The 14,539-nt window shown below is 36.5% G+C and overlaps 1 long non-coding RNA gene across 1 annotated transcript in view; it reads right to left on the reverse strand.

Annotated features, from left to right (window-relative positions):
- Positions 1-497: 497 nt before the first annotated feature.
- The window catches only part of LOC131383627 (uncharacterized), a 45,463-nt gene continuing 31,421 nt past the window's right edge, over positions 498-14,539 (reverse strand). Inside the window, exon 3 of the long non-coding RNA XR_009213790.1 lies at positions 498-615. This is a non-coding gene — a long non-coding RNA (uncharacterized LOC131383627). The remainder of the gene's footprint in view (positions 616-14,539) is intronic.

Here is a 14,539-nt window from a genome sequence, read left to right on the forward strand (position 1 = left end):
TGAGAGAGCGAGACTCCGTCTCAAAAAAAAAAAAAAAAAAAAGAATGGACAGATGTCTGCATGAGTTTTTTTTTTTCTGAAGGGTCATTATAGTCTTGATGATACTTAGAAGAGTTTTCTTCATCTACTCCACAGTATTCCATCGAGTTCAGAATATTTTTTGACTATTTTCTTTTCATCTGTGAAATGGTTTAAAAAACGTGACAAAAGCACATCAGTTTGCATTTAATATGGAACAAAAGACTATTTTTATGCATTGGATGGCTTTGGCAGCACAATTCCAAGGCTATTAGGATTTGTTTCAGTAATTTATTGCTATGTAAGAAATCATACTTCTCACCATGCCCAACTTAGTGGTTGAAAACAGCAATTTATTATCTTTAGTGATTCTGTGGGTTACTGGACTCAACTGAGCAGTTCTTCCACTCTACATGAGGTTTCATGCGGTTGCCATCATCTAGAGCCTCAGGCTGAATTTCTGAAATTGCACATTCACATGGCTTGGCAGTTGATGCTGATTCCTGACTGGGAGCTGCTCTGGGGGTGTTCATGGGAGCGCTTCATTTTCTTTCACATTGCTTTTGTATGCGGCTTGGACTTCTTACAGCATGGGGGCTGTGTGTCAAGAGAGGATAATCCAAGAGTAAGCATTGAGAGGAAAGTTGCAGAAGCTACCAGTCCACTTAGGATCTCGTATCACTTAATTCCCAGGATGTCACTTCAACCACATTCTGTTGGTTAAAGCAGCACACATAGCCAGCCCGAATTTAGAAAGAGGATAAATCGTTTCATTATTTGAAGTGAGGAGTAACATCTCTGTTCAGAGATGGGAGGAATTGGGGAAACACTTTTGGAGAATAACTACCAAAGACTCGTGTACTGAAGTCTAACCTCTCCCCTACCAACGTTTTCCCTCTTCATTTATTTTATCTTTAAAACAGAGAAAAGTTTAATGGAGGCGAACTTGCTGAGCACCCACCACGTGCCAGACACAATTGGATGTTGTAATAATGGAGCCTCACCAGACTATGTCTGTAAAAGTGACATATTTTGAACATCTAAATTATTATAGTTAGAATTCTCACTATCCTGTATGTCAAAAATGTGGAGTTCTTAAAAATGCACCACATACTTCCAGGGTTTCCCTGGAAAGCTTCACTGATGCTCCAGAACAAATCTACACTTGCTCCCATATTCTTATTTTGCCACCGCAGTCCTGCATTTACCTCAGGTCAGCTGCTAGATAGAGTTTTCTTCCCTGGCCACGGACACTGATAATTCCAGTCTTCCACCTAGTTTTTCACAGCACTACTCACACCAGAAAGCAACATGTATCAAGAATTTATAAAGGCTGATACTAAAGTAAGTACAACAGAAACGTGGCTTCAAACCACTACTAGAGGGGATTATTCTTCTGTCCCACACACCAAACAAAACTCTCAAGTCATCCCCTGACTATGCATAGGCCTTCGCATGCTGGGCTCTGGCTCATCTCACACAAATGAGAATTTACATGATCTCCATGCCTGGAACAGTGGGTGCAACTTTACTTTACTCCCAGAGACAAGAGGGAGACTCTTCCTGAACCCGTGACTTCCTAGAATCCAAGTTCCAGCTCATTTCCTGCTCTTTAACTTACTTTCAGGATGACTGGCAGTGAGAATTGCCATTATTTTAGAGTATAACTTCCCTGAATACGATGTGGTCTGGGTCAAATGATCAGCAATAACTGACAGTGCATTCCCAAATCTGTTCTGTTATGTTAAATAACACCTGGGAGGTAGCTCATTCTAATTCCTTTGATTGCCTTTCAACTGGTAGGACTTAAAGAGACAATCAGATCTGAGGATCTATTCTGGGTAAATATGGTCTAGGTAGCTAATGAGAACAAAGCAACTGCTTAAATCAAAACTCTCTGTCTCTTTGTTTCTGTCTCTCTGTCTCTCTGTGTTTCTCACATATCTCCCCTCCACATACAGATATTCTAAATACATATTCAGGGAAAATTAAATTCAACTCAACTGAAATAAAATAAATTTGACTTGTATCAGTTTTAAGGCATTCATACTAAAGTACTACAAATGAGGTGGGCTACAACAACAGAAATCTATTCTCATAATTCTAGAGGCCAGAAGTCAGAAATCAAGAATTAGACCTTTTTGAAGTCTCTGACAGAGACTCTGTTCCACACCTGTCTTCTAGCATCTGGTGGTTACTGGCAATTCTTAGTGTTCCTTGATTTGTAGACCCATTTCCGACCTTCACTGGCACATTCTTTTTCTTCCCTGTGTCCAGATCTCCTCTTTTCTCTAAGGATACCAGTCACTGGAATAGGGCCCACCCTAACTGGGTATGACCTCATCTTAACTTGACTATATCTGCAAAGACCTTATTTCCAAATGAGGTCACTTTTGCAGATTAGGACTTCAGCATATCTTTTTGGGGGACACAGTTCCACCCATGACTCATTATTTGCATCTAAAAAAAGCTGTTGCCTTGTAGATGAACAGAGGTCATCCTATTAAACAGCCCATTTCATGTTTATTACAAAAGCATCATAATTTGGATTCCTTCGTTGATTCAGGACTTTCCAAAAAAAATTTTAAGTGCTTATCTTGTTTGCCTAAAATCTGTATGACTTAAAAGGTTGAATTGTCCAAGTTGTCCCTCCCAGAATAAAATAAAATCTGCCCCAAGACAAATGCCAATAAGGCAGAAAATAATTGTAATCTTCGATTTGGCAGGTTTCTAATTTCAAAAATCTTCAACTCCAGTCTCTACTGGGCACCCGTTTATGAGGACAAAATGAAGTAACAGAAGGGAAATCCTCAGTGTTCCTAGGAAGAAACAGTGACATACCAATCCATGGCAGTTTTATTATTCTCTTTTCTACACCACTGAATTTTTTTTTCAGTAGGAAACCCTTTCTACCTTTCTCTTTTTTCTACATTTTTTCATAAATCAGAGCTCATCTTTTGTATACCCCTTTCACATATATTGTTTTATTACTTCTAAGAGCAAACTTTAAAAGAACCTAGATATTGGAGCCATTGCTGTACTCTGGAGAAACTACCACCTTCTCCACTCAGAGAGAACAAGTCTTCCTGTGAAGACTCTCCTTGAGGTGAGATGACCTGAATCACTGTCCGGAGCTTTGCACTGCTAGTGGCTAGACAAGACCCAGAAAGACCACCAGGAGCTCAAACAGCCTAAGCTGGAGAAATCCTTCATCATCAGTGCAAAAGTGTGGTAATTCAAACTATTGTCTCTTCCTCATGATTATTTTTAAAGATTTAAAAATCTGACAGCTGATACTTGCAGACTGTAATTCTAGCCATGGACATTGCTTGACCTGGGACAGGAATGACGAGTACTTGCTGAGAGTTATGAGTGAATTGAATATTCCATCCTAGAGTGGAAGACTGTGAAATATTAGATCTCAAATTTACTTACTTTTTTTACTGTGAAATGATTCTAACCTAAAATAACTTTAGAAAACCATAAAGAAAATTCCACTATTAATTTCCCATTCAATGGCATTCACTGCTTTTCCATTTTTATGATATGTCTTGAAGTTCACATTCGTAACTTATAAAATATACTCAAAATCTTCACACTTTTGTTTTTTGGTTTGTGTTTTTGTGTCTTATTTAGGAAAATATTTTCTTACTTTACAGCCATAAAGATAGTCTCCTATATTTTTAAAAAATGTAACGTTTACTTTTTACCTATAAAAATATATTCATGTCTATGTCATGGAGAGGGAAGAAGGAATGCTTTTCTTTTTTTTTAACCCAAAAATTATAACCTATTTTCTAAGGCCTATATATCAAATGGTCTCAATTTTCCCATTTGACTTTTGTGAAAGGCAAAATTTACTGAAATTTTAGGAGATGATTTTATCTAAGTCTTTGCAATTAGAAGAAAATTAAGGAGCATCTCAAAGGAAAAGAAGCAGGCTTGGGGTTTTAAGCAGGCAGGTAAACCAGAGTCATCTGGGAGTCTTAGGCAGCCATGAGCAGTGCTGCAGAAGGATCTCTTTTGAGGCAATGCAAGGATATGTTTTGTATTTAGGTATTTGCTTAACACAAAAGTGTCTGGAGATTTCGGAGAACAAAATGGTGGGGTGAGGGATTTTTTTAACTATTGTATTGGTAATACACAGCTTGGGTAAAATTCAACATTGACACTTTGATCAAATTCCTGATGTACAGCGAGTTTCTAGAGGCCTAAACTGTTTCTAGATTATGCATTGTTCTATTCATGTGTTAATAACACACTTTCATAATTAAAATAGCTTTTCAATAATTTTTAGTACCTCATGAGGTACAAAAGCCTTGTTCTTCTTCTTCAAAATTATCTTGGCTTTTTTTCTTTGTCAAGATCCAAGAAAGAGCAGTTATGATTTTTTTTTAGTATTACTTGAATTTATAAATTAATTTTGGGAAAGGTGGCAATCATGTCACATTAATACCTTCCATACACAAATTTGATTTTTAAAAGAATTTATTCAAGTTTGTTTTCAAATATTTTGACTACATCCCCAACACAACTTGTTTTTTCTGATTTTTAATGAAATTCCATAATCAGCTAAATTTCCTCTGAAGATCTGCATATTGAATATTTCTATATGTAATAAAATTGGGATCCTACTATATGTGCAATTTAATATTCTACTCTATTCTCCTAATATTGTAAGTTTAAACAGACCAATATTATGCCATTAGGTAGATTTGTAATAATTATTTATTTCCATTATTTTGGGAATGTTGGTTGTGTTTAATCCTTGGTTATTATAATAACATGTTTTTAGAATATCTGTATAATAAATCTTGCTAACTCTGCTTAATGCCTTAGGACAGAGGTTGGCAAACTATGACCTACTGCCTGTTTTTGTGAATAATATTCTATCAGAACACAGCCATATTCATTTGTTTGTATTTTGTCTATGGCAGCTTTGATGCTATCAGAGCAGAATTGAACAGTTGGACACAGACTGTATGGCCTGCAAAACCTGCAAAACCACATATTACTATGTGGCCTCTTATAGAAAAGGATTCTGACTCCTACCTTAGGGTAAAGTCCTAGACGTGAAATTTCTTGGTGTAGGTGTATGCATAATTTTATAATTGTAATATACTATACATTTTATTTCTGAAATTCTGAAGTTTGTGGCAATATTGTATGAGTACCTGCCTCAACACACAATTACCAGGATTAAATTCAACCTTTAAACTTTGAGAGAATGCCTTTCATTCTGCTCTCCTACTGGATTTTTCAAAAATTCTGATACAAACTACATGCTCATATGTTGAAAAATAAACTGAGATTTCCTTTTTCCAAGAGATATTTTGATCTTTTAAAACCACAATACTGACTTTTAGTTGGCCCTCCATAAGTATGTGTTTCTAGGGCATTCCAGTGAACTCATGCAACAGGAGGTGATGCTTGAAGTATTTGACAGCAACCAAGGGAACAATTTTTCATGAGAAAACTGAGGCTGTTTGGGTCTCACCCTTCCACTGTGTGCATATGCAAATCCCCCGGAATGTTCCAGTAAACACTGGAAAGTTTGTCTCTTTTCTGGCTCCAAGAAGACTTTTATCCTCCACCATTAGTTTTGCCATGCTAAATCACCAGAACAAAAATTCTAGATCTGTGTGTTTTTGCCCAAGAGTTTGTATTTTATTTTCTGTAGACAAGAGTAAGAGATATTTATGTATCTTTCTGTGTCTGCCTTATCAAATGCTCCATCCACAAGATTTATATCTGTATACTTATATACAGAATAATTTTATTGACAAGTGAAAGACCCAAATAATGGGAAGCTTTATTTTCCTTTCAACTGATATAATAACTCTATTATACTGTAATTATCTTATACAACAAAATTGTTGAGAAAATGATGTCTGTATAATATCTTGCAACACATAACAACCGGTATGTTCTTTAGACCAGAAACTGCAACAGAGAGACAAGAAGTTTTCCACTCTTTGTCCTCCTACTTCATCTTACAGTGATGTTTAAATTTATAATTTACTTGTTTTTTTCTTACTGTCAAATATTATTTAAAGAATGAGAAATGAATTCTTAAAGAATTAAATGTCTTTATTACCATCTTAAAGTGTCCTGATTATTGATTAGTTTGTGTTAGGTGTGAGCATGAAGGGCTATCACTGGACTGTTTCAGAGAAGATAAAGGCTCATTGGTATTTGACCTCTTGCTTTTTGTCATGATACCAAATAAATTCATTATACAACTTATTTAAACTCTGACCACGATATTTATTCATAAATAGGATACTCAGATTGTGGGTTTTTAAAGAGGAGATGACATTATTAAAGAAAAATGGTGTGTTTCTCTGAGTCTGGGAGGCGATGAAACAATTGGGATTTGGGTATATTGAGAATTTTACACCTGAACTGATACCAAGGTTTCTATATGACACCAAGTAACTTCCAAGTGATATTATCCCTTTCCACCACCCGCACCCATCCTGGACTAGAAAACAAGGAAACTCTTATTCATTGTGTTTGTGTTGCCTTTGCTAAAGACATCGTGCTAAGTGATGTTCATTTGTGAAAGGTGGAAAATGGCTCAAGGCGAGCCATGGTCCTGAGTTGAGAAGAAGCATTCGGCCTCAGTGATTAACAAGGGGCTTGGGTTTTGATTTCACTGAACAGCAAACCCTGATGATCTCTCCTATTGGCGTGTTTCAAAATGTAAATGGGAATCCCTATGTCATAATTGCACCCTCACCTGCTACTACTTTATACTTTAAGTTCTAGGGTACATGTGCACAATGTGCAGGTTAGTTACATACGTATACATGTGCCATGTTGGTGTGCTGCACCCATTAACTCATCATTTACATTAGGTATATCTCCTAATGCTATCCCTTCCTCCTACCCCCACCCCACAACAGTCCCCGGTGTGTGATGTTCCCCTTCCTGTGTCCATGAGTTCTCATTGCTCAATTCTCACCTATGAGTGAGAACATGCGGTGTTTGGTTTTTTGTCCTTGCAATAGTTTGCTGAGAATGATGGTTTCTAGCTTCATCCGTGTCCCTACAAAGGACATGAACTCATCATTTTTTATGGCTGCATAGTATTCCATGGTGTATATGTGCCACATTTTCTTAATCCAATCTATCATTGTTGGACATTTGGGTTGGTTCCAAGTCTTTGCTATTGTGAATAGTGCCACAATAAACATATGTGGGCATGTGTCTTTATAGCAGCATGATTTATAATCCTTTGGGTATATACCCAGTAATGGGATGGCTGGGTCAAATGGTATTTCTAGTTCTAGATCCCTGAGGAATCGCCACACTGTCTTCCACAATGGTTGAAATAGCTTACGGTCCCGCCAACAGTGTAAAAGTGTTCCTATTTCTCCACATCCTCTCCAGCACCTGTTGTTTCCTGACTTTTTAATGATCACCATTCTAACTGGTGTGAGATGGTATCTCATTGTGGTTTTGATTTGCATTTCTCTGATGGCCAGCGATGATGAGCATTTTTTCATGTGCCTGTTGGCTGCATAAATGTCTTCTTTTGAGAAATATCTGTTCATATCCTTCACCCACTTGTTGATGGGGTTGTTTGTTTTTTTCTTGTAAATTTGTTTGAGTTCTTTGTAGATTCTGGATATTAGCCCTTTGTCAGATGAGTAGATTACAAAAATTTTCTCCCATTCTGTACGTTGCCTGTTCACTCTGATGGTAGTTTCTTTTGCTGTGCAGAAGCTCTTTAGTTTAATTAGATCCCATTTGTCAATTTTGGCTTTTGTTGCCATTGCTTTTGGTGTTTTAGACATGAAGTCCTTGCCCATGTCTGTGTCCTGAATGGTATTGCCTAGGTTTTCTTCTAGGGTTTTTATGGTTTTAGGTCTAACATTTAAGTCTTTAATCCATCTTGAATTAATTTTAGTACAAAGTGTAAGGAACAGATCCAGTTTCAGCTTTCTACATATGGCTAGCCAGTTTTCCCAGCACCATTTGTTAAATAGGGAATCCTTTCCTCATTCCTTGTTTTTGTCAGGTTTGTCAAAGATCAGATAGTTGTAGATGTGTGGTATTATTTCTGAGAGCTCTGTTCTGTTCTATTGGTCTGTATGTCTGTTTTGGTACCAGTACCATGCTGTTTTGGTTACTGTAGTCTTGTAGTATAGTTTGAAGTCAGGTAGCGTGATGCCTCCAGCTTTGTTCTTTTGGCTTAGGATTGATTTGGCAATGCAGGCTCTTTTTTGGTTTCATACGATCTTTAAAGTAGTTTTTTCCAGTTCTGTGAAGAAAGTCATTGGTAGTTTGATGGGGATGGCATTGAATCTATAAATTACCTTGGGCAGTATGGCTATTTTCACAATATTGATTCTTCCTATCCATGAGCAGGGAATAGTCTTCTATTTGTTTGTATCCTCTTTTATTTCATTGAGCAGTGGTTTGTAGTTCTCCTTGAAGAGGTCCTTCACATCCCTTGTAAGTTGGATTCCTAGGTATTTTATTCTCTTTGAAGCAATTGTGAATGGGAGTTCACTCATGATTTGGCTCTCTGTTTGTCTGCAATTGGTGTATAAGAATGCTTGTGAGTTTTCCACATTGATTTTGTATCCTGAGACTTTGTTGAAGTTGCTTATCAGCTTAAGGAGATTTTGGGCTGAGACAGTGGGGTTTTCTAGATATACAATCATGTCATCTGCAAACAGGGACAATTTGACTTCTTCTTTTCCTAATTGAATAACCTTTATTTCTTTCTCCTGCCTGATTGCCCTGGCCAGAACTTCCAACACTATGTTGAATAGGAGCGGTGAGAGAGGGCATCCCTGTCTTGTGCAAGTTTTCAAAAGGAATGCTTCCAGTTTTTGCCCATTCAGTATGACATTGGCTGTGGGTTTGTCATAAACAGCTCTTATTATTTTGAGATACATCCCATCAATATCTAATTTATTGAGAGTTTAGAAAAAGAGGGAATCCTCCATAACTCATTTTATGAGGCCAGCATCATCCTGATACCAAAATCTGGCAGAGACACAACAAAAAAAGGAGAATTTTAGACCAATATCCCTGATTAATATCGATGCAAAAATCCTCAATAAAATACTGGCAAACTGAATCCAGCAACACATCAAAAAGCTTATCCACCATGATCAAGTGGGCTTCATCCCTGGGATGCAAGGCTGGTTCAACATACGCAAATCAATAAACATAATCCAGCATATAAACAGAACCAAAGACAAAAACCACACAATTATCTCAATAGATGCAGAAAAGGCCTTTGACAAAATATTCAAGTTCTTTTTGTCCTATGAAAAGAGGATTTCTGGAGTTTAGTCTCATTGATTTCCATTTTTTTACAAATGTCCAAGATATTTTTATGCATACAGAGAATTATTAGTAAAAAGTGTTTTTGTACATTTTCCTTTACTGTAGAGTTTGAGCTTTTGAATTTCTTATGAAAAAGTGTGAGATCCTTGTATATATTCAATTTTTCATAATATGTAAAATAAGAATTTGTAATATACTTAATGTACAGAATACACTTAATATAGAGTGCCATTGAGTGGAAAATTTTGTGGCTATCGATTCAAATGACAGAGTTTTGAATTTCATTCAGGTTTTCTAAGACTAATTCCTCAGCTATAAAACATTGAAATTTAAGTCAAGGACCATGTCTAAACATCGTTTTATTCCAAGGTTTCAATATAGTGTCTTTATCATTTATCACCCTGCACAGAGGTAGTCATACTTCCTCTCCACATATATGAACTAACAGATATACACAGGCACAATTGCCTCACCTGGAAGAAATAAAAGGACTACAGTGCCCTTCTTCTCATAAGAATATTAATCCTGGAGAATGATGGAATAAGGTATAATCACAGGATGAATCTCACTAATTTGATCTTTGTAAATTTCTAAGAAATGTGACTTAGTAAGTATCTTCTTTGCCCTGGGATTCCTATGAGACAAGTCATTTCTTATCCTTCATTCCTGAGGCAAATCAGTCATAAAGAGTTTTTTTCTGGTCTGGAGTGAGGAGCTTTCCATTTTACTTACTACTAATCAGTAATACATAGAATAACTGATACGTGAAAACACTGTGATAGAAGAGACTCTGAAGAGTCAACTATTTCACCTGTTGTGATGGAAAATGTTCAAAAACTGGCTGTCTGGGATAAAAAGCCCTGATTTTTAGCTTTGGCTGATTTCTGTGGTCTAAATACACCTGGCATGACTGATTTATAATTAACCTTGAACCTGGAGTTGGGAATTAATGAGCACCAGTCACTCTCACCAGCAGGCACAAGCCTCCGAAGCAGAAAAATATATTAACAGCTCAACGCAGATGACCTGCAGGAAGGAATATTACCTACATCTTGGCTTTTCAGGTTACTATGGTGTTTTGCAATATTCCTTTTATTGTTACTAAAACATCAGCGGTTTGGTCTAGGCCTTGCTGTTCGCTTCACAGAAAGCCAATCACTGAGAAGACAAGTATTACCAAGGAAGAGGGCTTTAATCTGGTGCTACAACCAAGGAGATGGGAGTTCAGACTCAAATCCATCTCCCGGACTTACTAAAACTAGGGGTTCATACAGCAGGGAAGAAATATAATAATGTGTAAGAAAGCAAGAACTAGGGAGGGGCATGGAGGCATCTGGTGCCAATTTGGTGAGTTTCAGTTCTTTGATACCTTTTTTGAGAGGCCTGAAGGTCCTTTCCTGAGGAAGGAACTCAGATGAAACAAATACAAGTTTCAAGCTTTGACAGCAGAAGGGTCAATTTCTATGTTTATCTGAAAGAACAGTGTATGGGAGTATTGAGCTGGTTTCATTACTTAGGAGAAAGTTCCTCTACTTTTTTTTTTTTTTTCCAGACAGGGTCTCACTCTGTCACCCCAGCTGGAGTGCAGTGGCATGAACCTGGCTCACTGCAGCCTCAACCTCCTGGGCTCAAGTGATCCTCCTGCCTCAGCCTCCCAAGTAGGTGGGACTAGAGGCATGCCCAACTAGAAGAGTTCCTCTAGTAATTAGTATGCATTGTCAGAAATACAATTTCCCTAGTGAGTGATTTCACTAAATTTTTTCAGATCTTTGTAGCTATACTCATTAGTGATAGTCAGTGAGCCACTAGTTAAGATAAAAAAAAAAGTTCTGATTTAAATCTTTCAATTAGGTGGAAGTTCCTTTCTTCTACCTTCTCTCTCCTCCTTTGTCCTTTTTCATTCTCTCCTTTGTTCCCTCTCATTATTTCTTTCCCTCATTCACTTTTCCCCTGCCTACCTGTCTCCCTCATATTCTTCTCCATCATTTCTTTCCTTTAATTCATTCACATACATATATTAAACTCCAGAAATAGTCTTTTGCATAGAATTGGATTATAATAAACTTGGAAATAAATGTGTATATAAATCAATGATGATTACGTTAGAAAAAAGTTATTTGTCTCTGGTTGGCTGATACAATAGTTGCTGCAAGTTCAACCAAACCATGGCTTTCATATTGGGTGTCTTGCCAAAGTATGCAGGCTAATTTCATGTCTTAATGTGTTCCTTCAATTTCACCTACAGAGCAGGCCAAATTGATGGTATTTTAGAAAAATGTGTTTATTCTACCTTTCTAAACCCTTAGAAAATTCATTGTGCCATGTATTTTTAAAACATTTTATTATTTAAACTATATCCCTTCACGATTCTTTAGGTAAGAATTTTAAACGTTATCATGTATGACATTTTTGTTGAAACTTTGCTAACCTCATTATTCTTTTTATTTGTATGTCTTAAGTGCTTTTGCTCCTGTCTTTTAATAAGAAAGTTTAAAAAAGAAAGTTAAGATTCTTAGGAAACCTGAGGAAATTGATATGAAAAGTCATACTAGTTTTACCAGATATATATATTAAAGTTTTATTTTGAGCATAGGCCAACTGCTAGTTATTCTGAGACTTTAAGGCAAAAAGCAAATAGTTACTGTGATGTTTTCTTTTGTTTTTTTTTTAACTTAAAATATTGTATTTACTGAGAAAGACTCAGAATATCAACAAAATAGCTGCACCTTTTTTTCCTGCAATTATGGAGTGATATTTAGTTAACAGAACAGTTATTTCATATAAGCAGCATCAGAGACAACTGAAGTTGAAAAGCTACAATCCCCATACCCATATATAACTAATTTGTACTGTGTGCCATCAAGAACCTACTTTAAATTTCCATGCCAATTTACTAGGCAAGGCCAATGGCTATTGAAAACACCATCAGAATGAGGCTATCTAAAAACACATTTGGTAGTGTGTTAACTATACAAAAAAAGACATTGTATAGTTTAAAAACAAATCTTATACAGCCTTACATTTCAATGTTTTTGTTTAAAATGAGTAAATTCTGTACAGGGGGTTTAAATGCTTTATAGATCAGAAAAAACGGCTTTAGAACCAACTTATTCATCATCATCATCATCTTCTTCTTCATCTTCTTCCTCCTCTTGCTACTCATCCTCTTCCTCTTCTTAATCTTCCTTCTTTTTCTTCCTTTTTCAGCCTTGACAATTCCCTTTTTTGCTACATCAGGCTTTCCTTTAGTTCTGTATGCAGCAATATCGTTTTTGTATTTTTCCTTCAGATTTGCAGCCTCTTTTTTCATAAGGCTGATTGTCATCTGCAGCAATTATTCCACACGTTCCCGTTTCTTTGAAACATCATCAATGGATAGGCCAGAATGTTCTCCTTTGATTTTTGAACACTACTCAGAATAGAACCAAAAAAGTCAGAAGGCCTCTGGGGTGGATTGGGATCCTTGAACTTCATTTTGTTTCCCCTTTAGGAGGGATACAGGTTTTCATTTCTCTATCATAACAAGGCTTGTCTGCTTTTGCTGTGTCTTCAGATTTTCCCTTCTCTTCAACACACATGGTCTTCCACCTCTCTAAGCACTTCTTAGAAAACTGTGAGAAGGTGACAGAAGTATCTGGATACCGTTTCTTCGTTTCTTGTGCTCCTCCTGACAAGTTTGCACAAAAAAATACATATGATGACATTTTGCCTCTCGGCTTCACAGGATCTCCATGGCCCATGTTTAGTTATTTTTCCTCAGTGAGGCAGAGCGTTGCCCAGTGCCTCTGCTGCTCTCACTTGCCCCGGCACCATCTCTATGGAGTTCAATGTACTTCAATCTGTGATGGTGTTTTGATGGTTAAATGTGGCAAGGCTAAACTACAGTAAATGTGGCAAGGCTAAACTACAGTCCCCTTTGTAGGATGTTTCTGGGATGATTGATTCTAGAATGTTATGATATGCTACTAGAGATCCTGTCTTGTGAGAGCCGGAGGATGGAAGGGTGGCCATTTTGAAGCATGTGCCCACCTTCTCATGGCTATTCAAACACTAAACTAGATGCTACAGTGAAGCGATTTTGCAGAAGTAATTCAAGTCTTTAATCAGTTGACTTTAAGTTAATAAAAAGGGAGTTTACCCTAGGTGATTCTGATTAAGTTAGAAAAATTTTAAAAGGGAGCTCAGGCCTTCCCTGAGATCAGTGTTTCCAATGAGAAGTTGAGTCAGCAGCTCCTCTCCCTTTCATTCTGTATCTTCCTTCCTAACTGCCCGTAGACTACAATGTTCGCATCATGCCCATGGGATTTCAGCCTAATTATGACTTTCCCTTCCTGACTGACTGCCCTACAGATGTTGGATCTGCTTAGCCAGCCCCTACAACTGCGTAAGCCAATTTCTCGAAAGACATTTTTCCATATTTTCCTACTTTGTTTCTCTGGTTGAATGCCAACTAAAACATGACCTAAAAACCGTGTCCCTAAACTGGAGATTCTTTCAGAGATTGCTATTAAAATAATTGCATTTTATCTATCATCTATTTGTGAATTGTATTTTAAAGTTTAAATAATAAAAAATTAATTTATGTAATAAATATGAATTGTTTATTTTGTACAAAATATTACGTCAGAATGCAGGTAAAGCATGATCAATTTTAATATGTTTTCAGGTGAGATTATACTTGGTTCAGAAGAAGTAAAATGAAACTGGAAAATTATATTTTTATATTAAAAATTTAGTAAATGTGTTGAGTAAAGAGTATAGTCAGAGAAAAATTCCCATAACATTAATGCTTTGAGGTTCTTTGGATCAGAATTGTTGAAAGATCTAATATATAACACAGTAACTGTAATGTAATACTTTCTCATCATTTTTGCTATACGTAATCACTTGCTACTCAGCTAAGGTATGTTTTTCATAAAAAGAGAATTTAGGCTAACGACATAGTTATCCTGATTATCCCCTAAAGAATTCGCAAGATATAATAAAAAGATAGGTCTGAATTAGAAAATTGGAAGAAAAATTTGTTTCTGGCTTTATATAGAGAGGACCCATTGTTCAAGGAGTAAGGAACAGATATATGAGATTAAATCACTATTTTTTAAATAATACCTTGTCTCTGTATTGGGAAAATGAGCTAAGCTCAATTGAATAGTACAATCTGTTTGATATTTTTACAATCTTCATGTAAGATCTGTGTGTACAAATGCCCATT

Source organism: Hylobates moloch, unplaced genomic scaffold (genome assembly GCF_009828535.3).
Source record: "Hylobates moloch isolate HMO894 unplaced genomic scaffold, HMol_V3 SCAFFOLD_5, whole genome shotgun sequence".
Classification (NCBI taxonomy): Eukaryota; Metazoa; Chordata; class Mammalia; order Primates; family Hylobatidae; genus Hylobates; species Hylobates moloch.